We start from the raw sequence: 26,387 nt of genomic DNA, 5'->3' as shown, positions 1-26,387 counted from the left end.
CTACCTCATGACCTGAAGTTTGTATTATGTTCAGTCAAATTCAAAATATAACCGTAATTTACTGGAAAAAAAAAAGAAGAAGACCTGACCTAAAATCCAGATTCACTATACAAGAACCAGCAGGGTTCATTTGACAAGCAAGCATTTGCTGCGGCCACTCTGAGGAAAGCCCTGTGTTCAGGGCAGGGGAGATGGACACAAAGCCTGTACTCAGGAGCTTCTTCCAGAAGACACAGGAACAGGAACGCAGGCAATTGCATGGTGAAGGTAGGGGGTCTGATCAGCAGAAAAAGAAGCCACCCTCAGCCCGGCCCAGAGCACCAGACCACAATGTATTGGCTCCACAGCTCCCAAATCCTCTCCCCAGAATATGGTAGCTGCTACAGAGTAACAGACGGCAGTGGAAGGGCTATTTAGGTCTAAATTTGTCACCAACAAAAATTGCTGTGATTAAATTACTGATTATGTCATTTTGCTATTTCTCAGGGCAAAAAAAAGCCCTAAAACCAGGAAAGAGCCACTTTTTTTTTCCCCAAATAAACTTTTAACATATTTAAACAAAGTCATAGCCACAATCACATATTGAATATTTATTAACCAAATCTTTTTTCAATCTTCTATTTATCATTTATATTATCCTTCAACACTCAGGCAGAACTAATAAAGACATGAAATCCTACAAAGATGATATTAAAACAAAGAATTAAAACTTATTTTAAATAAGTTCAGAGGCAGGGAAGTCTGTGAATAAATATGTCACATTTAGTTGATCATTAGAAAGAGTGCTAAAAATATGATCTCCTCACCCTAACACAATAATGGAAAGAAATAAAATTTTCTTGAACCTTTTAACCCTAGCCAAGATCTGACACAGAATGCAAAGTTAAGGGCAACCTCATGTTTTTTTCCTAGTTTATAAAGCTGCCAACAAGCATCAAAAGTTTGTAACTAATTTCTTTCTTATATTTTTAAGACCAAAATGTCAGGATCCCAATGGCAGATCAAGGGCACACAGAGACAAGGGAACAGGATGTCCTGGGTACAGGCAATAAGTGGTGTGTTGTCTCAGAGGCTTAAAGACAATATGCAAGCCAGCTGAAAGTAAATCTATTCTTATTCCACTGTGTGCTGGCAGTAGTGCATAACACCAGTGATAAAGTGCTCCTCCTTCCGGAGAAAACCATTCCTGGTCTCATCACCATCATCTTCTGGCTAGATGCATCTCCTGACTATAAAGGCCATCATTTACCAGAAAGGGAACTCCAACATTTTTTTTTAAACATTTATCCACATTATCTCTTCCTAAGAATAATCAGTTGCTTTAATAAAGACATGAAATCTCATTGAAAGCAAACAAATAAACTGTAAAACAGTACTGGGACTTATAGTTACCAGGAGTGTTCACTGTCATTCCCTATTGTAGTTCAGACTTGGGTATCATGTTGTAAGCAAGATTAAAACAGAAATGCAACAGGAATATCCATAATTTAAGGAAAAAAACCCATATTATATAATTGTATACATTTAGCATGTTAAGTGAAACTGATTTTTGAATATATTATTCAAAATATCACCAGAAGCCAGGTGCAGTGGCACATGCCTATAATCTCAGCTGCTCTGGAAGCTGAGGCAGGAGGATTGCAAGTTCAAAGCCAGCCTCAGCAAAAACAAAGTGCTAAGCAACTCAGTGAGACCCAAAGGGGATATCGTGCAGTGGTTGAGGATCCTTGAATTAAAAAAAAAAATCACCAGAAATTTCATTTCATTATTAAAAATAACTTCTGATGGATTTTAATCACCAAGATTAAAAGATATGATAAACTCCATGGTAATTTTGTTGAAATCCACTAATGTAAGTGCTAAACATTTTGAAAGTGACTCTTTTGCAGTTAATGCATTCATTATAGTATGCAGAAACCCACAGCCTTGTGGTTCCAATGTGAAAAGTGTTAGAAAGTTGCCACACCCCAGGCGTGCCATCAGGACACATATGAGAAGGCAGATGAAAGGAGCACATTGAAAGGAACTCGCATTGGCAATCAGACTCTGCAGAAGGTGCAAATGGGATGAGCAGATTTTGCAGTGCTTCACACATAAACATGTATATAGTATGTAGCATGTATACATGTGTGAAGTCAGGGCTTTACATGTGAACATTTATGGCCACAGCTCACTTCATAGGAAACATACACAGAACCTGAGATAAGGACTAGTTTGTGGATAGTGTCCACTATTTTGTTGTTGTTGTTGTTGTTAAAGAAGCTAAATGGAACAGAAGGAAACAGAACATGGAGCAAATGTTATCTAAGCCTGGGTGCCAGGTCAGCCTTCTTTGTACACACACAGACACAAACACACACACACTGAATTTACTTTGAGCTTCATTCCATACAGTCATTCTCTCACTTGAACTATTTAAGTAATACCTGCCAGTGGATTAGCACTAAAGAGAGAGGGCAAATAGACAAAGTCCTATAAAAATAGAAAAACCCCAGGCCTAGACTATGAATCTCAATATCTGAGAACATCTAAATGCTCACGGTGACTCTGATGCCCTGTGGTGAAAAGCCTCAACCAGTATTTATTTTGTAAAATATCCTTTTAAAAAGGAGCTTCAAATAACATAAAGTGGCAAATACAAAATATCCAAGATCATTTAAAGCAAGATGACTTCCTTGCTGAGATGGAGAAACTGTGGCTCTGGATTGGTTATTCTCAAGGTACATGGCCAAGGACAAGTTCAGATTTTGCCTGATTATTTGGTTGTTTCAAATTTTTTCTGATCTGATAATTTTGTTAAATACAATAAAAATGAATTAGAAGAAAATGAAATTTCAGAAGCATACAAATGCAAGCCAATTTTTTTTTATTTGACATAAAATTTGCCAATATAAAATTACTCTGTAAATTGTTCCAAAAGATGCTGAAAGGTCAGTCTCAATATCTATGGTTTGTATGCCAGAGGGAAGTAGAAAAGAATACATAGGTAGCCATCTCCCAGTGGACCCTATGCCTGGGCAGGTAGCCCTACTGTGCACCATACATGGGGTTTTGAGCAATGTGGAATAAATGTACATGGAATTGTACTCCATGGAGATAGATTCACAACTAGATTGGCTCTGCATCAAAAGAGGATTGATTTATGAATCAGTGTAAGTCTAAACACAGGTAGTAAGAAAGCTTAATTTTAATTGCACAGTAATAAAATAGACGAGTTCCTGGCGTATATGAAGCACTTAGCAAAAATGTGCTGCTTGAGTGAGGGGAAATGCAGGAACTGACAGTTGCAGAATCTGCTGAGAAGCACAGGGAGGTGTCATAAGGCCCCCGGAAGAAGGAGGGACCATGATGCACGATACACACCTGAGGAAGGTGACCTGACCCCCCCAAAAGACACAGGTGCCAACAGGTTAAAAAAGAAGAAGCACAAGATGTGAATGTTTAGGAACTAACTAAATGAAATATAATAGAAAAAAAAAAACTGTAGCTCCATCATCTCCAGAAAACAGTGAACTGCACACTAATTCAAATACATAAAAAAAAAGATTTAAGGCCCTTTGTTGATGCCAAGCTGAACAGCGAGATGAAGCGCCCCAGTCTTAAATTTCATTAGTAAAGGCACCGTGCCCAGAACAATGATAACAAAAAAAGTGATGACCCAGAACACCCAGGTCAGGTTGTACCATTTTGCAAGAGGTTTTGATAGATTAGAAAATATGTAGGCAAACATTATAGTTCAAAATATCCAAGACTGGATGAGGTCATTTATCATTCTACAAGGAGATGATTGTGTTTCCTGTGCTACAGTGACTCAAAATGTCTGTTGGTCATTCTAATGAAACAAATCAATAGATAATGAACCATAATAATGATACCTCTTAGGATCTATAAAGTACTTACAGGAAGGGATGATGGCATGTGCTGCCAGATCAAGTCTCAGGATGGAGACACTTTCATCTTCCAGGATCAGAGCTTGCTACAGGTTAACAGCTGAGTTCATTCACAGCAATTGCTGTCACCTTTAGAAGCCATCTTACTCAATTTACCCAAGTTGTGTGGTCCTCCCCAAGGAACTACCACAACAGATGGGCATTTCCAGTAAGATAGCAAAGACCCAGGAATTTTGTCTCAATTCATAAAACTGTGGGGTCCCAGAATCCCTTAGGCCTCTGTTGCAGCTATATCCCAGCTCGGTTGCTTCTTCTGCTATTCCTGACGTCACACTCCTTCTATATGTCATTCTTGAGAGCATCCCCTAGGAAATCTCTATCTCAGAATCTTCTTCCCAATTTATGTTAGTTACTTTGTGTTAAGAACTTGCTGACCTCTTTATAAGTATTATCTTCTCTAGGTAAGTATGTCAATGAGTAGATGTTTTCTCCACTCAAATATTATTATGTCCATCTGAGAAATAAGAAGAAAGTCAATCTGGGAGGAAAAAATGTGAGAGTGGAGATTCAAACCTGAGGCACCTCTAACCAGAGTTAGCACTCTCTGCCCTGTTGGGGCACCTGCCAGCTCAGTCTCCAGATCTCCTTCAGCATCCCTCTGAAATCTGTCATACACAAAAAACAATTATGGATCCATAGAGAATTTTTTGTGTTAAAAATATCAAATTTTCCAATTAACAAAAGCTAAGAACCATTCATTGACAGCCATCGAGTTGCTACCTAAGAAAGATTACCTCTGACATTTCCCTCTGATTTAACTGATCTCTTCTAAAATACACACAAGAGTGAGCAGATTTCTCTGCAGTATCTGGTTATGAGGTTTATCATGGGTAAGTTACACTTGTCAGCCTGTTGCTCAAGAGACAGAAGTTTGTAAAGGAAAGAGAGTGGTTCTCTGCTTTATCTGAATGGGGTTCATCTCATTGGTCACACCTCTTGTCTAAGCCCCTTTAACTAGCTCTATATGTCTCCATTTCCTATCAAAGATAGTAGTGATATGTGTTCCTTGGTGCTTTCTCGGGGATGGAGTGATATATGTGTAAAACTTTCATTAAGGGAGTTCAATACATGATAGTTTTATTATTGATCCAAATTTTTAAAAAGATTCATGGCCATTCATAATGATTTATGCTGTGAATAAAAACTAAAATACTGAATAAGGCTTTGGGTAAAATGATTCTTAGATGTCCTGAACAGGTTAACTCAGTCAGAAGACCATGAGAAGGTAGAAGTCCTTCAGACTATGGTCACAAGATGGTTGCCATTTAGCACATGATGTGACCCTAAATCAGAATATTCTGCCCATAAGGCGGAACATGTGCTTGATGAATAGAAAAACCAGCTCTGGGTTTGGGTGGTACAGCAAATAGCATTTGCTCCAGCTGAGGCAAGATAACAGCTACTTATTGATAATCCAGAAAATTTAAATAATCTTAATAATATACCACTGGTCTGTGTGTACAGTATGGGAGAGGGGTAGAAAATCCCTAGTCAGGGGCAAAGGAGCTTTGTTGTAGCTGAAAGAGATAAAACTGGCTGTGTGTTCATTGTTTGTTTCTGTTTCATGACCCTTTATGGAGCAGTAGGTATTATTAGAGCCCTTTCTTGGGAGACAAGGAAAGAACTGAGAAATTCTCCTCCTAGGAATAATTGCAGGTAACCATAGCTATTGTTATGTGAAATCCAGGAGCAATGTTTGATTTAATGACATGCAAAATGAACACAGTATAAAAAAAAAAAGAAAGAAAGAAGAAATGTCCCTGGTATGATTTCTTTTGCTTTCTTTCTTTTTTTTTTTTTAATTCCTATCCAGAGGCAAGATCTTCTTTGTCACTAGTGCCAAAGATGTCCTCTCAATAGGAGTTTAAATCTGCAGCAGACCATTACAAAGGAAAAAGGTCAATCCATTGTCACATGGAAATAAAACCTTCGATGATAAAATTGAGGTTAATTTTCAAAACATGGAAACTAACAAAAATCCATCTGTAAAATCTTTGAGGTATGAAAGGATGCACTGAGTTCCAACCAGTATCATGGAAACACTCTGCAGACTTCCAGATGGCCTTGGGTTCTGATGGGCTCTGTCTGGAAGATGATTGACACATGAATCGAGGAGGTCTCTGACCATGTAGCAGGAGTGGGCAGGAGTATGCATGCCCCAGGGAGGGACCAAAGCTTTAGACTTCTGTACAAGATTTGCTCTGTAATATACAAATGAAGCTACCATTTGACAGAGAAAAGAAATAACAAAGAAAAGATATTCCCTCCGTGGTTCACACAACTACAGGTACATAGACACCTGAGAGTGCAAGACACCCAAGAGCAAACAGTTGTCTCCAGTTAGCAGCTATGTGTGGTGGCTTTGGCTATTTCTTTTCTATTTTGTTGTTGATGTTGTTGTTGTTGTTGTTTTTATTGTTGTTTTTAGTAATAGGACTGAACCCAGGGGCATTAATCCCTGAGCCACACACCCCAGTCCTTTTTTTTTTTTTTTTTAGTTTTTATTTTGAGACAAGTTCTTTCTAAATTGCTTAGGGTCTTGCTAAGTTGTTAAGACTGGGTTTGAACTCTTGATCCTCCTGCCTCAGCCTCTGGAGCCTCTGAGATCAAGGGCATTCCCTCCTGTGTCTGCATCTTTGCTGTTTCCAATTGCATCATGAATAGAACCAACATATAGGGAATGCTACACTTTGGTATTTTTCCCTTCCTCTCTCCTTTTCCTTTTCCTTTTTCTGAGTGTACTTCTCCTTCAGACTTCTGTTGTTGTCTGTGTGTGTTTTTGAAGATAAAGAGGAGAAAAGAGTGACAAAGGTTTGTGAAAGAACAAATATGTTCTTTGATTCTTAAGTTGCTGCCTAAAGTTCTGCGGAGCAAACCAAAAGCAGCACAGCATCATGGGAAGTAAAAGAAGAGACTGCCTTCGCAACACCCTGGGACAGATGAAGAGAATCTGGGCTTACTATGCATTCTTGTCAAAAGAAGCTCTTTTCTTCTTTTCTACCAAGGATAATTAAGTGCTAGTGTCTTAGTCCATTTTGTGCTGTTTTAACAGACTACCACAGGTTGAGTGGTGCATTTCTTACAGTTCTAGAGGCTACAAAGTTCAAGATCAAGGAGCCACATCTGGATTTCACATCCCATCATCCTATCACAGAAGGTAAAAGGGCAGGAGAGCTCCAGCAGAAGGATCAAACTCAGAACCTCAGGCCCTTTTACAAGAGGCCTTAATGCATTCACAAGAGAGGAGCCCCCATGTGCTGAACCCTCCTCTTAGGCCTCACTTCCCAACACTGTCACATTAGGAATTCAGTTTCAAACACAACTTTCTGGAAGATACTGCCCAACTATTGCACTTGGTATCTGCTGCAACACTGAAACATTGAAAAACTCTTAAGAATTCCTTCCTCCTTTCCTTATAACCAGGACACTTAATTTTTCATATTTCCAAAATACTTCCTGTCCTAAAAGTAGAATGGATAAAATGTTTAATAAAACAGGTTTCTGAGAATCTGCTCTGTTTTGTCTTGTAGATTTGGACAGCAATTATTATAGATAACACCTAAAAAAAAAAGACAAAAGTTTAATAGCCCTATGCATCAAATTTATATGGTAGCAATCTTTCAGTTTTGCCTTCCCTGGCTTAGGAAAGAGTATCCCAGATAAACTTCCTGTTTTCAATTCATTTATGTGCTTTATTTTTAATGCATTTTTTTTCTTCTAAGTAAATATCAATAGTTCCTGAAAATCGTCCCCAAATTAAAAGGAATATAATTTCACAAATAATTGCATTGCATTTAAAAATACAAATGTTTTCAAGAGTTGGTTCATTCCCTGTAGCTTCATTATAGGCTATGAATCTTTTGCATAAGGAGTCTATTAGCTGCATGCATACAGCTCAACCCTAGACCAAAATATGCCTCAACATGTTTCCTCAACCTATTCCGTAGAGAGAGAGGATGGATTGTAATAAAATGTGTGACCCTTAAATTTCAGCAGAGAAGCCCCATGTCAAAAGAGCAGCTTATAAAGATTTTTTAGAAAGATGAACACACGTTTCCATCAGGGATACTCCACCCTCTCCCAGAGGCAGCAAAATGATGTTTTATTTCTCTGCTCCATTCTGTTATGTTCACTTTTCTATAAAATTGTAAACACATCACTTGGGTCTAGTCCAGGGAAGATCTGTCACAAGGTGTGGGTAAGTGCAGAACCACCTTCTGAAGACAGGAACAGAATAGTTTTCACTGTCTGAATGGAATGCAACTCTTCTTGTGATACTTGTTTAGACAGGGGTGGTGTACTGTCAGGGGTTTGACAGCAGGGCAAATCTGGTGCACTGAGCTGAGAATTTTCTTCAAAATCAAAATTGAACAGGTTAAGTAACTTGACCTGTTCTTTAGTAACACTAGCTTGACCTAACAGGTTTGTGTTCTGATCACTGGTTCACAAAGGAGGGCATCTCATTTATGTGTTTAGTGGTTTAGAATTCACTTTGCATATTTGACATTGTTAATACACAATAGCAGTGTTCTGAGAATTGTAACCAGGATAACTATTCATTGATTTTTTTTTAATTTGATATAAAATCTTTTGAATTTGAGTCCACTACCCAGATGAATATAATTTCTGAGATCTCCTTAGGTCAGACATAAAGTGTAGTTATAAGAATTTAAAACCAGATTCCTGTGGAAGGAACTTAGGAATGAAAGGTATAAATCATACTTTGTATTCTTTGAATAAACCCATCTCTTTAAGCTTAAAACCTTCCTGATCCATCCCATTTCATTCAGGTACAGGGGATTTGCTGGAGCAATGCTTGATGTAAAAAGACCAATTTGGAAAGTCACTGGTCTCACCTGTGCTCTGGTAGCCAGGGCCATCTCAGAGGACAGGGAACATTACCCATTCAGATTCCACACAGAAGAGGTTCTTTCAGGTTGAGGTGGCCCTGCACCATTTTTAATGTAAGCAAAGATTCAAAATTTTGAGACGTTAATGGGAACTCCAGGGAAAACCCCAAAGGGCTACTGGGAAAATTAAAGCCAAGTAGAGGGAAATGAGAAAGTTTATTGATGTCTTAATGGATGCTTTTGTCACCACTCAGATGGCATTTTAACAGTAACTGATAAGTAAACTGTCACCACTAGGACCTTACTCCAGCAGAGATGTGCAGAGTGAAATAAAAACAAAAATAATTTTAAAGTGTGCCAGATTCTGTGAATGTCCACTGCCTGGTGGAGCTTGGGGTAGGAGATGGGGTCCTGCCCTAAGACAGACCCAGGGCACAGTGACCATATGTGCCTGGGTCACTGAGCCCCAGTTACACAGCGCAAAGTAACTGTGACAGTCCTCGCTTGTCGCCGACTCCATTGCTCCCAAATCATTTGGTGAAAATCTACCTAAGAATGACCTGGAATTCCCTTAGGGACACTTGATCACCTTTCTTCTCATACATGGTATAAAGCAGAGTACAGAAAGTGCAGCTCACATTTGTGTAAACAGCTACTGCATAGCATGTGTGAGATGCAAGTTTTTACTAGATGAAGCAGACATCATTTCCTACACAAAAGCATCTCCATTTCAAATATAATTTGATGCAGCAATAGGACTGTGTGTATCAGGGCCACAGACCAACTAGCTGTGTGAGGCTAACCCGTTCACTATCCATTTCTAACTCCAAACTTCAAAATCAGGGAATAAAGGAGAGAATTTCTAAGATTTCTGGTACTTCTAAATTTTCCAAATCATGCCAAGATGCAGTCTACCTTTAAAGAAAATATGGTTAATATGTGTTCATCTATACTTTTAAATTCTTTTGGTGGGAGGAGAAGTTTCCCATATCCTTTACTAGCTTGTAGCATAAAACTAACAGACATGAAAATAGTTCTTAGAGAACTGGATATTTCCATTTCCATTGGAACCTCTGTCCAGCTCCTGAAATGCAGATCAGGGAAGGCCGGAGGTCTGCTGAGGCCTAAGGAAGGTGGAAGTTTCAGTGTTTCAGACAACGCTCTCCTAGAATGTGGGAACAGTTTCAGCTCACTTCTGCAGAAATTCATTAATGCCACACCCTCTCTCCCCGCAAAGATACATGTACAGGTGGAGGCACCAGGCTCAGAGTCAGAACCACACAGTGGTTGAGAGCATGGGCTCGGAGGTGGACGTCTCCAAGAGGGACATGTGCTTCATTCATGAGCATAACAATTCTCTCTGATCTCAGCCTCCTCTCCTGTGCAATGGTGCTTATGCTAATAGTTCCCACTTCGTAAGACTGTTGTGTAGATTCAACAGGGATGTACGTTTTCAGCTAGAACAAAGTCTGATGGGCCACATGAATGTTAGACTTCATGGTTCCCAGGGGGGATAAACAGACCCACCAGGGACACTCTGAGTTAAAATCTCCTGGTGGTGTCTTCTGGTTTTGTGATAAGCACACTGATCCACCTAGGGATTACATTATGCCCAGAGTAACAAAAGCTTGCTGACTCACCTGTTGTCTCTTACAAACCAGCATTTTGTGTCCTAGGATGTTATTTTTTAATTTTAGAGCTCATTGATTCTGTATGGAACTTCAATATTCTTTTTAAGTATGTATGCTGAATGAAAAATATTTATCTGTGGTCCTTACTTCAGTTTAGTGTATGATGTTATTTTTGTTGTTATATTTTGTTGTTATTTTGTTATAAAGTGACAAAGCTAAGAAAAAGATATTTGTAAGTTTTGGACAGAGAACTAGAAGAGGGAGAAATCATTTTTTAAAAAAGGGCATTTAAATGAAATTGAAGTGAAATTCTCAGAAAAAAAATATTAGGAATATAAGATGGAAGGATATGGACACAGAAGGGAGACCAGAAGATTAGAGGAAGAGGATCAGAGAGGGGAAGAGGAGAGAGAAAAGGAAGGTACTGGAAAGTGAAACTGACCGAATCCCTTGGCTATATTGCATATGTGTATAAATATTCAGCACTGAATTCTACTATGTATAATGCATCAATACAACAAAAAAAGAAAAAGAAAAAAAACAATTTGGTTAAAATGTATCAAAAAGTAATGATAAACTAATTGCAACATTAGGTAGCATTAATTTGAGCAAGTTTTATCTTCAGTGCCAGCCAATTGTTGATAGCATTCTTGATTTCTGTAAGAAGTCCAATGTTGTACTGGACTTTCCTAAAATAAATAAATAAATACATAAATAAATAAATAAATAAATGATTTGCTATCTCTGTTGCATCCCTGACTATACAAGGAAGAGATCAGATACTCCAGCTCTGGAGACAAAAAAAAAAAATTCTTGAGGCCATAGTAGTTAGAATAAAACACACACACACACGCGCGCGCGCGCACACACACACACCTGAACTCTGTATAGAATTCCAGAAAAATATGGCACTAAGTTACTGAAAAAAGTAATTTCACATATTATGGGATTATAATTTAGTCTATGCTAGTTCAGGTAACAATAACTATTGCTCTCTAAAAGCAAAGTGTACATTAGGTGGCTCTGCTCAGCAATTAGAAGAGGATATTCCAGAGAGAGAAGGGCTTTCACACCCCCACACAGAGCTGCTGCTGATTCTCTGTGTCCCTGAGCAATTGACTGAAGGCCCCTTTGTCTCCAGTTCTGCATTCATAAAATCAGAAATAAAATATGCTTCTGAAATTACTTAAAGACCTCTGGTAGAAAGGTGAAGAATTCCACTGACATCTTTATGGAGCTGTACATCAAAGGAATAAAGACAATAGAGAAAAAAAGACCTTGCTTGAAAATAAATAGCCTCAAATGTAACAGCAAATTAAATGTAAATTAAAATTAAATGTAATCTCCTTATGTCAGACCCTCCTAAAACAATTCCCTTGGGTGTTTCAACCTGGAAGACACATTTATTTTGACAACATGTTATAAAAAGCGAGAGTTATTTGTGCAGTATTGGTGTATAAATTATTGGTTTAAAATGTTACAATATAAGCTCAATACATTAAGTTATAGAACATGAAACTTGGGAATAACATGGGTTGGTTGTGTTCAGTTCTTATGGTCATATTGTAAAGTCTACGGTTGTTGTCTTTTAAAATGATAAAGAAAGTTCATGGAGATGTCCCCTAACTTGAATGAAATCTTTTAAATTTATGTCTATAGAGTGGACCACTATCTTAGAATGTAGGGGTTGACTCAGTCACGTGTAAGGTTGGTCTCCCACAGGTGACTTACTCTCCTTACTAGGACACAAGTCCTATTAAATCAGGAAGCAACTTTTACAATACAACCAATCTTTTTTAAAACCTTAATCACCTTCTTAAAGCCCCGTCTTCAAATAATTTGGGAGTTATTAATTCAACATATGGATCTGGGAAGAACAAAATTCAGCCGCCAGCATGAACCTAATGAGAGAAAAACGAGAATCTTATTAAAAATATTAGCTCAGGGTGCATAACTGATACCCCAAACTGGTGGCTTAAACAATAAACATTAAGCAATATTTCATGCCTTTCTGGAGTTAACACACCTCCAAGCTCAGGGTGCCAGCACAGTTTGGTTCCTGTGATGATTTCTGGTGTCTGCCAGGTTTCTGTTCTCACGAATAAAAGGAAAAACATATTAAAAGGTTTTGATAATGTTTGAAATTAAATGTGTGGAAGAATAAACTCTTAGATGTAAAGGAATGAGGATTATCTAGATTTGTAAATAATAATGTTCTCATTCCCAGGCTCTACAGATGATTTGAAAAATTCTTGAAGTAAGGAAAGGGCCTCAGGCTAAAGATCAATTTCCAGGTGGGATAAATAGACCATTTGTCAAAGAAGATCTAACACAGCACTCCACAAATTCCTAAGAGAACCAAAGACTCTCCAAGGGTATTCAGGGCATGGCACACAGACCCTCTCTATTAAACCATATGGAATTTGAGTATCTGAACAGAGTTTTACTCACATAGTATCATTATGGCAACTCAAGTATGAGAAGATCTTATTGCAAAGATATTTGGGATTCAGCTTTTGACTAATGGTGCAAATTCAAATAAGATTCAGAGAACCCACAATATTTTAAAGTAATTTTTCTGCTTAAAGCAACCAACTGCTTTGTGCCGCAGTCCGGCTACAGCAAAATAACCAGGGCATGACGAACAACTTGTGTACCTTGATACAGCAGGAATGGGAGCCGTTTATTGTAGGACCAGAGGGATATATATACATTCCACACAGCTTATCTTAATTAACATAAACTAGATATAGCAGTCAACCAATAAGGAATCTCCACACTTAATGGCTCACTGGCATTACTTCACAAACCACTCCCTCTGCAAAATGCCAGACGCCATCTTGACTTGTTTACAGACCCTAACAATTCCCCCTTTTGTTTAATTTAAATAATGACCATAGTGGTTTTTAAACAAACACCACAAATAATCTGCTACAAGCAGAAGGGGAGGATACAAAATGCCACAATACCAAGCCAATTGATGACTCCATGCAAGAAGCCCTTGGAAAAATTATACCAGCAATGACACCGTTAGCAAAGATACCGAGTTACAATTTGTTGTAGATTACAGTTTGTTGTCTCAGTCCAGGTAAAGCAGTGTCTCAATAGATTAACTCACAGTCCAGGTAAATCACAGTCCAGGTAAGTTCTGCAGGCAGTTAGCTTAAATCACAGTCCAGGTAAGTTCTTCAGGCAGCTAGCCTAAGCTGTAGCAGCAGAAACAGCAACAGCTCCGAAGTCTTGTCCGTTTCTCAGTCGAAGTCTCGTCCAGTTTTCAGCAACACTGGAAATTCTTCCACCCTCCTCACATGCACTGGGATGAAGGCAGGAACTCTGGATGGCTAAAGAAAATCCTGTAGTATTCCAGCAGTCGCTAAGAAAACAACCTTCTGAACAATTTAGTACATTATCTCAAGGTTTTTTACATTTGAAATAAGCCTTAATATAGTGATCATTACTCATTAGCTTCCAGGTGTGGGAGAACCATTGTAGTTACTGGCCTTGGAAATGATCAAACTTCAGGGCCATCTTCCGCCTGCAGCGTCCTGGGCAGCCCCAGATGGCCCCGGGGAGAGTCTGGGGAGTGTTCCGGACTCAAACTGCCACTGGGCACAGGGAGCAAGAGCCTGCGAGACCGTGCCTTCGGGTCAGGTTTGGATTTGGGCTCTTGCAGTGGCGTCCTGCTCTCTGGGTGGGGGGCGGGGAAGAGCCCGCTGCTGCTGCTTGGAAAGTCCTTGCTGCGCCATGACCGGCTCGCGCACGTGGCGGCCGCTGCACCGATTCACGCACCCTCCGGTAACGAAAAGTATTCAGTAATAGCCTTTTGCTGCAACTTTTTTCCTGATAATCCTTCTTCTGAACTTTCTTTTTCTTTCTGACTAGAGTTCCTGGGCTTTCATCAACATATGCCCTAACTGCTCTTGATTCCACTGGGGTGCCTTCTTCCCTTAGTAATTTACTTCTCACCCCTTCCATATTTTCATCACAAAGACAATACAACATTTCAAGACAAAACAAGACACAAACATACTGCATCAATCTTCTCCATTTTCTCAAAATGACCATTTTTTCTCTGGCCCTATCTGCCTAGCAGATTTGCTCAGGTCCTTTTTTTTTTTTTCCGTCACTTACCCCCAAGTGTCCCGGGGCTCCCCATATGGGCCACCATCTGCCGCAGTCCGGCTGCAGCAAAATAACTGGGGGATGACGAACAACTTGTGTACCTTGATACAGCAGGATGGGAGCCGTTTATTGTAGGACCAGAGGGATATATATACATTCCACACAGCTTATCTTAATTAACATAAACTAGATACAGCAGTCAACCAATAAGGAATCTCCACACTTAATGGCTCGCTGGTGTTACTTCACAAACCACTCCCTCTGCAAAATGCCAGGCGCCATCTTGACTTGTTTACAGATCCTAACAGCTTTGGGCCCACATTATTTGATGGGCTGGAATAGACTGCAGAAGCCACTTTGTTACAAACTATTTTCTTACTGAAAAGGAAGGATGATATAGAGAATGACACTTAGAACCTAAAGAGGAGGAGCATGAATGATAGAGGAAATACTCAGGGGTTATAAATAAGCCACAGTCAAGGAAGTGGACACACTAGCATGACTGTAGCACCAGGGTAGCTGTAGTCACCACTACATGCCTTTTTCTCTGAACAGGAGACTCTATGAAAGGTGCCCTGGCCTGCATTACCATTGTTTGCTGACTATATTGGGCAGAGAACTTGTCTTCTATTCTTGTTTTCTCACTAAGAGGGGCTATACTTAGGCACTATGCTTAAATACCCATATTTGAAGAGCCTCATTTATGCCTACACTTGATTTTTAGTGATAATTCTTAGGCCCTGAGGCTCAATCTGATGCAGTATTGATGAGACTCTTTTTAAGTGTCGGAAGTGGGTCAGTGTTTTAATCAGCTTTTTCACTGCACTGATCAGAAGATCTGACAAGTACAATTTTAGAGGAGCAAATGTTTATTTGGGGCTCACAGTTTTGCAGATCTCAGTCCTAGATGGACAACTCCATCACTCTTGGTTCAAGGTGAAGCAGACATCATGGCAGAAGAATGTAGGAGTAGAAAGCAGCTTAGGACATGACAGGAAGCATGGATAGAGTATAAACTCCCAAAACATGCCCTTGGTGACCTACCTTTTTCACCCACATCCCACCTGCCCACAGTCACCACCTAGGTAATCCTTACCAGGTATAACACACTGATTAGGTTAAGGCCCTCATAACCTAATCATTTCACCTCTAAACCTTCTTGCATTGAACATGAGCTTTTGTGGGATACCTCATATCTAAACCATAATAATGAATATATGTGGAAGAAATGTAAACAATTTGTATCTGAAGGGAGACTAGATATTTTATATCACAACACCCATTTTTTTAGTACTTCTGTGAAGTCTATATTTATTTCCTCTTTAGGAAAGTGAAGTCTAGGAAGCTTGACCAAAATATTGTGGGAGTGACATTGTTTCTATTTCTGGCCCAGTTCTTAATAAATTGGCAACTTTTATTTCCTCACTCTTGGGAAGTTTATTTTTGAAACTTGCCACCATGTTAGGAGGAAGACCAAGTAGCCTGTGAGGAGGCAAATATGGAGAGCATCTGAGCCCACAACTCTCAAACCTCTCTGAGCTCCTAACTAGCTCCAACTTTCTGCTGTGTGAGTGCACCAGATTAGAAGTAGATTCTTCCAGCCCACTCTACACCACATGAAACACACAGGACCTCTACTTTGAGCCTTGCCCCAATTATAGATTTGTAAAGGATATACTCAAAAAACATGAATCTACTCAAAAACATGAATCTAATTATTAAATTTTATATATATTTTTGGTTTTATTATTTTTAAGCCACTATATTTTGAGTTGGTGCATTGCATGGGAATAAAAAACCAAACATCTTTGGATGAGGAGAAAATTATTTTGTCTTATATTTGCAAATTTTCTTTGTTTAAATTTTTTTTATATTTCTACATTTTTGAGTTTACCATATATGGATCAAAATCCTCTCATGTATTCTCTCATGTATTCTCTCATGTCCTAATATGTTGGTAATGGTAATCACGTTGAACTCACTGGAACAAACTGAGAAAATGTGATTACTATTTTAAGATAAGATATGAAAATGTTGTGACATAGGATTCTGACATAAATAGAATTACTTTTAATTTCTAGCCTAGTCATTAATCAGAGAATAGATTGTCTGTGCCTGCGTGTACTTAATATTTATCTATTATAGGATATCTATTCTTTATAATCTAGCTATTCTTCATAATCTATATCAAGATAAAACACTGTAATATTATTATCAGTGTTTTAGCCAATTAGAATGGACTGATATTGGTTCTATTAATAATAATAGAATTATTAATGTGGACTCCAACATTGATAACCTGATCCAGTTGTTAATATTATTTGGGTTTGCTCTTTGAGGAGTTTGTCTTTTCACTACAAAAAAAATCATCTTCTTGGTAAGTGTTTTGGAATCATTCAAGATTAGACTCTTCTGATTTCTTGCATTTAAATTCTTCTGACCAAAACGTTTATTTGTACCAACCATTATAAATGGACTCTCCTGTGCAGTCAGTAGGCAATCAAGCCCATGAGCCTTTCCAACTATGCTACATGGGAACACAAGTCAATCTAGCCAAGTCGGTCTCAGAGTCTCCTGAAAGTACAACTCAATTTAAGTATTTTTTTTGTACACTAGAAATAAAAATGATAAGATAATGATGCTGACAATGATGAGAACAACCATCACAATGATAGAGTAATGATAGAGCAAGTTTATTATGTTCTAATTGTGGACCAAGCACGGACATAAGCACTTTTCATGTGTTAACTAATTTAATTATCCAGAACAATCTATGAATTAAGAATTGTTATATTATTTAACATTTTGCAGAAAAGCCAACGAAGACATTCATTTTAAGTAATTTCATTAAATTTTTAGAACTAGTAGGTGCCTGACCAGAGAATTAAAAAACATATATTCTAAAAGCTAAGGATATTTCTTTAAGAACACAAGATACTTGAAAAGATGTCAAATTTCTTCACCTAGTATCATTAGTTTATGCTAATCATAAAAACTAATCTTAGTCCGAGAACTTCTTTTGCATAAATAAGAGATTTTTAAAATTCTGCTTTGTGACCATATCATTTTATGAAATCTTTATTAATATTTGTCATATTTCATTATAAATCCCTGTTGTTTCAGCCAACTTTCTGTTACTGTAACAAAATACCTGAAATAATCAATTCAAAAAAAAGGTTTTTTTCAGCCCAATTTGGAAGAATCCAGTCTATGATTTCTTGGCCCTAGGCTTTGGGGCCTGGGATTAGGCAACATATGATGGAAATGCATCTCACAAAGCCATTCACCTCATGGACAGAAAGCAAAAGAAGAATGAATGGAAGAAGGAGGCCCCATAAAAACTCTTCATAAGAAGGTATGCCCCCAATGTCCTCTGACCCCCCACCTCTTAAAGGTCCACCACTTCCCAATACTTCCATGATGGAGAACAAGGCTCTACCAAGTGGGCCCTTGGGGGGCCTTCCAGATATAACCCATTGCACTTGTTTCCCTATCCTATCCAAATGTTCACTCTCTCAGTAAAGACACAAAGTTGGTGTCCTGAGGGTGTAGTATAGTACCTGAAATGCTTAGAATGCTTGAGGAAATTCAAAATGAAAAACAAATCAATTATGATAACCCAAAGGCTAACTTGAGCCTCAGAAGTAGGCCATCTCAGAGCTCAAACTCTGAACTATTTTTTGTGGTAGTGTTTCCCTCCACCACCAGACCACTTATGCTCCCTCCCAGGGGTCTGACAAATACCACTTCCCTTCTTGAGGCTTTGCCTACACCTAAGCCAGCCTCACTTCTTAAAGAAAGCTTTACTCAGGGGACACATTGGCCATAAATCTTGAAACTGAAAAAGAGAGGGAGCTTCTTTTAGAGAAATAGCAAAAACAATTTTCAGGGGCTATAATGAGAGTGTCCCTGCTGACTGGTCGGCATTGCTTATCTTCTCCTACTCCCACTCCACCCCAGCAGACCTACCCAAAATGGGGCAGGTAAATGAGGCCACAATTGGTAGGGAAATCTGAGAAAGAAAGGAAAGACCCAAGGGGAAAGAGAATAGAGGATCTGAAGAAAAAGAAAGAGTTTCGGTTCTGGGTTCATCTACAAGGTAGTTGGGAGAAGGAGGTAAGTGCATGCCCAGACCCTGGTAGGAAGGGACCAGGAGCAGCTCCCAAACTCCTACCTAAGCCCCCACTTCATGGATGCTTCACGGCAGCCAACAGCCCAACCTTGAAGTGCAGGATGTCTGTCACATGCTTTCAATTCCCCATCATGCTTTGCTCTAAGACACAGGACCAGTCCTCTCCACTGCAGATTACACTGGGGTTGCATATACAGCCAGATAACTGGGAGCTCATTGCTTAAATTTAATAGTAAAGCTTCAATTTCCTTCCTTCCATTGATAAAAGTTTATACTCTCCATTTTGTTTTCAAAAGATAAGCATACGAAGTTACTTTCAAAGCCTGTGCCTTTTTCTGTCTGCCTCACTTAACTTTTCTTACATCCTGGATTTCTTGATCTTGATCCAGACCTGGTCACCAATTCCTCTGGGGTTTGTTGAAGCTGCACGGCATGCTTCCCTGGAAGTAAAAGTTAAAAAGCAAGGACAGAAAAGCTCATGAGGAACCATATTGAAGGTCAAGTTCAGAAGACAATGCAGCTAATGAGAACTTACCAATACTATCTAGGGCTCAGTGCCACCAGAGCTGGAGCCCAGGGCCCCAAAGGTCTTTAGGTGTGGAGTCCACAGCAAATGCTTCATACTGTGAACTGCTGAAGGGATGAAAGTATCATTTTCTCCATGGCCTGGATTTCAAATTTCTCTGTTAAAACCAGAATGCTGTGCACTGGCAGGCAGCTAACCCTTTTTCTTTATTTAAGAAATAAAAATGGATATAGGAAAAGGGAAAAATCCCAAAATAGGATTCCAACCTCTAATCAGAAAGAAATCCCACCAGTCTGATAGAGTTCATATATGTACAATTCACTTCAACTTATTTTTAAAGTTCTTATGTTTTGTGTTTGGTTCATTCTTTCTGAAGACTTCTTCCCAAAGCATTGAAAAGGAAACATTTTGTGTGTGTGTGTGTGTGAGAGAGAGAGATCTTTTAAAAATCACCCTGTGTTATCTGAGAGAAAGAGAAAGAAAAAGAGTCTTTTTTTCCCTTAAAAAAAAAGATATTTAATTTATACTCTAGGTAGCAGCAACAGCAATTACAAAAGTTACCATCATAACAGGAAGACAGCATTATAAACAAAGTTGTTTTGTATGATTCAAAGTGCAGGTTAAATTTGTTGAACTGTTTCTTCACCACAAAAGAGCCTTTCTGCAATTAAGGTGATTTTTCTTATTTAATTGGAAGTTTTATGAAATCTTCATGGCCAATTTTCCTCCATGTTTATTCCCTAAATTGTATTTGTATTTGATAAGAATTTGGAATTGTTTTGTAACATGTACTTTGTAAACACCTGATATCAAAAATATTACTGACTGGTTCATCTTTATGGTACTTGTGAGAACTTGCTTGCCTAATACTCAGCCCATGCACTTTTTGCATATTGCCTGATTTATCATTTACAAAAAACAACAAGAGGAAGCTGCCTTATTAGCAGACCTAAGAATATAATGTAGATTCCAACACCAATGTTCTGATCCAGTTGTTGATATTTGTGTGTGTCGAGATTGCCCTTTGAAGAATTGCCTTTTCTTTCTTTACTAAAAGTCATCTTTTCTTGGTGTTTTTGGAATTTTACACAAGAATGGATTCTTCCCAATTCTTGAACTTGAATTCTTCTGACCAAAATTTTATTGCTTCCTATCAGTCCATTTGGCTTTCCTGGTGCAGTCAATAGGGAATCCACACTCTCAGTCTTTCCAGCTGTTGTACTGTGGATAGCACAAGTCAGTCTTCACCCATAGATGAGGAAGCTAAGACACAGAGAGTTTCTTAAACTCCCTGAAGGTCACGGGGAGGACAATGGCAGAGTGAGGATGCACACTCAGGGGTCCTGCTGTAGAGTCCTGCTACTAACTGGTGCCATGCTCTTCCCTAATTCCCATTTCCCTTCTTACAAGAAGGAAAATATTTTTTTTCTCTGGTTCACAGCCAAATCCTTCTGTCTTTCTCCAAATTGCATTCCACAGTAAAGCCAAAGGAACTCTTTCCTAAAGAAAAGCTGTGTTCTGGTGGGATGGTGTCATACAAATTCCAATGAGTACATGTGTGACTTAACTTTCTCTTGCATGGCACCATTACTGAAATTCATCATGTTATTTTAGACATCAATAGTTTTTTGATGAAGGCAAAGCTCATCCATGGGGTAGAAGTCAGAGAAATCTTAGTTGTGGAGGGGTTCAGGGGAGCAGTAGGTATAGGAGGTCCCTGGGAGATTGAAAGACTACTCTGGGTGCTGAACTTACATGGTTTTCATGGATCAAAATTTACTGATTTTTGCATTTCACTGCAAATCATTCCTCAATAGATGAAACAATTGAGGACATTGCTTAAAATAAATTGCTATTATAGCACCTCAGAAACCTTACTCTCCTACAGCTGTTAGTACCTGAACAGCACCACCCCCCTCCCCAGCCTCAGCTCCCACAGAGTTCACTTGCTCTCTGCAGTTCAACCACATCCACCCCAGAGGCTTGGTTATCCTCAAATGGGCCAAGCCCTACTTTACTCTATGGCTGGGATTCAAATATACTCTTCTCTCTTTCCAAAGCATTGAACCATTTGTCTGATCCACATTAACTTTTCATTTAGATCTTGCCTTCCACCTGAGTGGTGGGGGATGGGGGGACACCCCCCCATACCCCCCCACACAACAGATCACATCACCAAGATAACACCCTCTCATGGTACTAGGTCCCTCCCCATGTTAGCTCTTTTACTATTAGGGTTTTATATGTTTTGTTCTTTTTGGTGGTTTCTTTTTGTTGTTTTAATAGGTTGGTTTTTAGAGCAGTTTTAGGTTCATAGAAAAATTGAAAATGCATAAGATTCCCACTTCCTCCTGTCCCCACATGTGTGCAATCTCCCCATTACCAACATCTAGCTCTAGCGCATGGGCTTGTATCTTTTATAATTATTTGATTAATGTCTTTTCCATTCTAGACTGTGAGCTCCCTCAGGGCAAGAACTTGCCCAACTTTTGTTCTAATTTTTTTTTTTAAATTTATCTCAATGTCCTTCTCTGGTACACAGCTGTATAATATTTATTTAAAAGAGATATTGATAAGGAGCTCTTTCTTTTCATTCCCAATTCAATCTCTATTCCAGTTCACTTTGCAGGTCATTAAATTTTATTTAACAAGTGAAAATAAAATTTTATGTTATTTGTAGGAGAGGGGATATGGTCACAAAGTTATTTTTAAAATAAAAGCTTAGTAATCTGCAAGGGTGGTAGAACCCAAGGCTGAGGAATCACAAGCTTTGAAGTTTATAATTTTTTTCTTTCTAATTAAATGAAAGTAAGTTTACTTGAAGCTCTACTTCAAAAAATTACAGAACTTCTTTAGAATTGTGAGACGAAAAGGTCATAATAATTTTCCCACACTGTCTTATACAACAGCTGAAATTTAGTCTGCAATGAAATATTTTAATCTTCTTTTCTGACTTTCACTCATAATAGAAGGAAGGAAGGAAGGATGGAAGAAGAAAAGGTGGACCTCTAAAGTATTATATAAAACATAAACACAAAGATCATATATAATCACTCCTTCCAGCCTACATCCCGACTCTTAACTGACTAGAATATGGCTGCACACATAATTTTACAGAACCTCTCTAATCCATATTGAAGCTGTATTCTCTGACATTTTTAATTTTATTTTAACTTAGTCAATGATAGAGCAATCCATGCTTTAATGAGTCATATCAATTTTGACTCTATTCCATTCTAACAGTCTGTTTTGTAGCCTTCTAAATTAACTAACCCATATGACATGCCTTTATAAAAGGGCCTACGCAATGTGGAAATTGATGTCCTCCAAGTAGAACCAACTCAGACAAAACAAAACAAAAATCTGGTCAAATTGGTTTGCAGCCACTGCAGAAATCAAGCAACCTAATTTTAATTGGCTGCATTTCCATTCTTCAGTGACTGGTTGTTTTGATATGCTTCCTCCCCGCCCCCAGCCCCCCGAGTTAGGAGCTACAATGGTCATAGAGGCTTAGCATAAATCTCATAAATAAATACAGAAGAAACCTTGCCCAAAGTTACCCTAAAGTTTGGTGTTAATCAGAGAAGCACATGGCCATAGACATCTGTTCAGAGATGAGAGGCCCTTTTGCAGTAGAGAGCTGTTCTGAAACTTTAACCTAAATTAGGCACCAGCTTAAAAGCTCTGCAGTGAGTAAAAGAGCACACAAATCAATTGTCAAATGGAAACCACATATCCATCTGTTATGTCCCATGACTCAGAGTCAGACACTCACGAAAACCGCCAGCAACCCTGTCACCAAGGCACAAGGACATCCAGGTGTCTCAGTCTGTTAATAAAAGTAATGGGCCATTTGGGTGAGTTAGACACATTTGTTTATGGTTTTCCTTCAGCTATCTAGAGAAATTGGCTAGCTGTTTAGCTTTAAAACCAGTTGTTATGGCAACTACTGTAAACAACAGCTTTGACTACTGGCTGGAGAGCCAGGTTGAAATCATCTGTTTAACTAGTGATCTCTCTTAAGAAGCAGAGGTGAAGAGCCTCATATTAACTGATTTCTAGGGATTAACACAATGTTTAGGAGTCAATAAATGTCTGATGAGCAAATGATTGAATACACAATTAAAGTTTCTTCTTAGTTTTCAGTTAGATGTCAACAGAGATGAATCCAAAATTCTTTCCATTGTAGAAACTAGTAGGAGCTTTGAGGAAAGGGTTCCTCCAACACTCATTTACCTGGGCTCACAGCAAGCTCCATCAAAGTCTGCGGGCCTCTTTCCTTCTAATAACTTCCCTTCTTTGACTCACACACTGCTACCAGAATGTCAACGCCATAGGCCCCAGGCTGCCCACAATAGTCTGCTCCTTCTAGACTCTTGCACAGAAAATATCTGAAGTCATAGATGCTTCAACCTATTGGCCTCACACATCATCCTCATCAACTGTCATCCTCCTAGGGAGATGGATGGATAATTTCCCTTTTGCGTTCTGTCCCCTAACATTCCTCAGAAATATGGCCTCCTTGTTTCATCTCGACAAATGACTGCTCAGATGACTTCTATAATGAAGTTGAATGCATGAAATGTGAAGGGAATTGTCATGTGGCAGCTTCCAGGAGTGTTTCTTAATGTGTGCTTTCCACTTTCTTTGTTATTTTTTCTCATCCTGCTGTTTGGAACATGACTATAAGGACTGGTACCCTAGTTGCCTCTTCAGACCAGGCAGGTAATGCTGCAACCCAAGGATGGCAAAGTCAGAGTGTCTCAGGACCACATTGAACTAAGTGAGCTACCCTACTGTGTCCAGGTCACCTACCTCCTGCAAAAGAAACTTTCAATCTGTTCAAGCCACTCTAGTATTGGTCTTTGTGATTTAGAGCTCTGTAATCCTAGTTAATATATTATTGGCCTTCACTCCCTGCCACTCTCCTTCTTATTGCCTTCTCCTGGCAATACCAGCTTTGGTCATCCTCCCATCTACTCCTCCCCATGTTTGTCATTCATCAGTGGAGTAGCCACAAGGAAACTCGCAGTTTCCCTGATCCACTCTTAGATGGGCTGATACACCTTCACCTGCATTTTCCTATATCAGTGTTATGTGATATCTCAGAAATGACTCCAGATGTTTTCCTGTCTTCTGGATGTTCAAAAATGAATCACTCCCAATACACATGTACACACTCGACTGGCAAATCTGCCTCACTCATTGAGAAAAATGGAAATATGTGTTTAGGAATATTCTTGGTTTTCCCAACACAGAAATTATAAGCCCAATGCATACCCCCACTTTTATCTACCTCTTTTTTCTATGGATGCAATGGCCCTAATTTTACCAAAGATCAAATGTTCCAAATGGGTCCTGAATCTGCTATGATTTTAATCTGGTTTGCCCTCTGAAGACTCATATTGAAATTGAAGCCCTTTAGTGAGATGTTAAGAAGCAGGATGAGTTAGGACTGTTAAGAAGTTTACAACCAGAGATACGAAAAATTGTGCTCTATATAGTGTAATATGAATTGCAATGCATTCTGCTGTCATATAAAACAAATTAGAATAAAAAATTTAAAAAATAAAATAAAGAAGTGATTAGAATTCTGTCTTTATGAATAGATTTGACCCACTCAAGCCATAAATGGATTAATGAGTTATTGCAAGAAAAGACCAGCCTTAGAAGCCAGTTTGGCTAGGCCCCTCTCTTCCTATCTCTTGTTATATGACATCCTGCACTACTTCAAAACTCTGAAAACAAGAAGACCATCACCAGACATATCCCTGCATCCTTGGACAGAACCATGAGCCAAAATAAAGCTCATTCTTTGTAACTTACCCAGTCTGCAGTACTGTGTTATTAGCAACAGAAAAATAGACAAGATAGAATCCTAAACCATCCTTTTTTTTGCTTTCTGAAGAATTTTCCTAAAAACTTTCTTTTCCCTTTTATATAATGAATCAATCTCTCTTTCCCCTCCCCTCCACCATTACCATGTGCAAGTTAACACCACGTAGTATCATGGATTATTAAAACAAAACAGAAAACCTCCTTTCTTTCTCTGCTTATGTATCTTCTATGAAGTGCCGTCTCCCCACTGATCTTAAACGGTCACCTCTCAGGGAACTGTCTCTGAGGATCTCCTCCAGTTCCTCACCTTCATACATGTCCTCCAATGGGTTGCTCTCTTCATGCCCCCATGGAAACTGCTCTGACCTGCCAACAGCCAGTGGCACCATGATCCCAAACTCAAGGGTTGCTTTTCTTTTCTGAGTTGACTTGACCTATCAGCAAGAATTTGTTCAGTTGGCCCATCCCTCCCTCTTGAAATACTTTCATCTCTTTGAAAGTCTCTCGTACTTGCCTGGCTCTTCCTTAGTTTCTCAGTTCCCTCCCCAGGCTTGACTTGCAGTGAAGCAGCCACTGGAGTGCCTTTCTTATCTCTGTCCTCACACCCTCCCTGGGTGCCACGCTGGATCACATGGTGGTAAACAGGGCTCTCTGCATTCCCACGCTATCTAGAGTCCTGCCCTACTGGAAATTTGCACACATACGTCCTGCACATATTTGTCATCTCCATTTCCTGACTTCTCCTCAATTGACTTCTTCTCTCAGCTTTCAATCCTAGTAGTAAGCCTGTTGATCATTCAGTCCCCTGATTTCTTCTTCTTTCTCATGGTCTAAATACTTAATTTTTGAGCAAGGTTGTTGGTTTTAAAAACACACAGCAAACTAAACATTTCTCTTTAGGTGTAATTTTATACCTTACACTGGAATATCACAATCGCTGTCTCCTAGACTCAGGGTACTCTTCATGACCATGCCTTCTACCTGCCTGTTTTCCTGCTTGCTTTTCCCTGATCTCCTTCCCTATAATAATCTCTATAGGAGGATGCAGATGTTTACTCTCATACTCCTCCACACCTCCAGCATCTTCAGCAGCTCCAAAGAACTTAGCCAGTGCTCAACGTCTGTACTCAAAATGAATGAAAACCAGTACATTTGCAGAGTAGATCCATTCTGATTGGGCCTTGAAGTCTGTGCAAGTCCAGCCATGTCTGCATTTTGGTATAGTTGTTCAAAATGTCAAGCTATGGGACTCCATACAATTGTGAGGTTCTCTGGACCTCAGACAAAGCATGGAGACAGAACAGGTCAGCAGCCCCTCCAGAAACCAGGCCAGAGAGG

General features: G+C 39.1%; 2 long non-coding RNA genes across 3 annotated transcripts in view; both read right to left on the bottom strand.

Moving 5' to 3' along the window:
• The window catches only part of LOC124091406 (uncharacterized), a 28,700-nt gene extending 3,084 nt beyond the window's left edge, over positions 1-25,616 (bottom strand). The window contains exons 1-3 of one of the 2 annotated variants that reach the window (XR_006851352.2): positions 25,560-25,616; positions 25,357-25,483; positions 19,039-19,125 (exon numbers count right to left, since the gene is read on the bottom strand). This is a non-coding gene — a long non-coding RNA (uncharacterized LOC124091406). The other variant, XR_006851351.2, reaches the window with a different exon arrangement.
• LOC124091407 (uncharacterized) lies at positions 11,026-19,024 on the bottom strand. The gene is made up of 2 exons (XR_006851353.2): positions 12,244-19,024; positions 11,026-11,120 (listed from the first exon to the last, which is right to left on the bottom strand). It is a non-coding gene; the product is annotated as an uncharacterized LOC124091407 (long non-coding RNA).
• Positions 25,617-26,387: the final 771 nt, after the last annotated feature.

This window comes from Marmota monax, unplaced genomic scaffold (genome assembly GCF_021218885.2).
Source record: "Marmota monax isolate L192 unplaced genomic scaffold, Marmota_monax_Labrador192_F-V1.1 WCK01_AAM20220418_F8-fsc00273, whole genome shotgun sequence".
In the NCBI taxonomy this organism is placed as follows: domain Eukaryota; kingdom Metazoa; phylum Chordata; class Mammalia; order Rodentia; family Sciuridae; genus Marmota; species Marmota monax.
The sequence above is the reverse complement of the archived record's forward strand: the minus strand, read 5'-3'. Positions and strand labels throughout refer to the sequence as shown.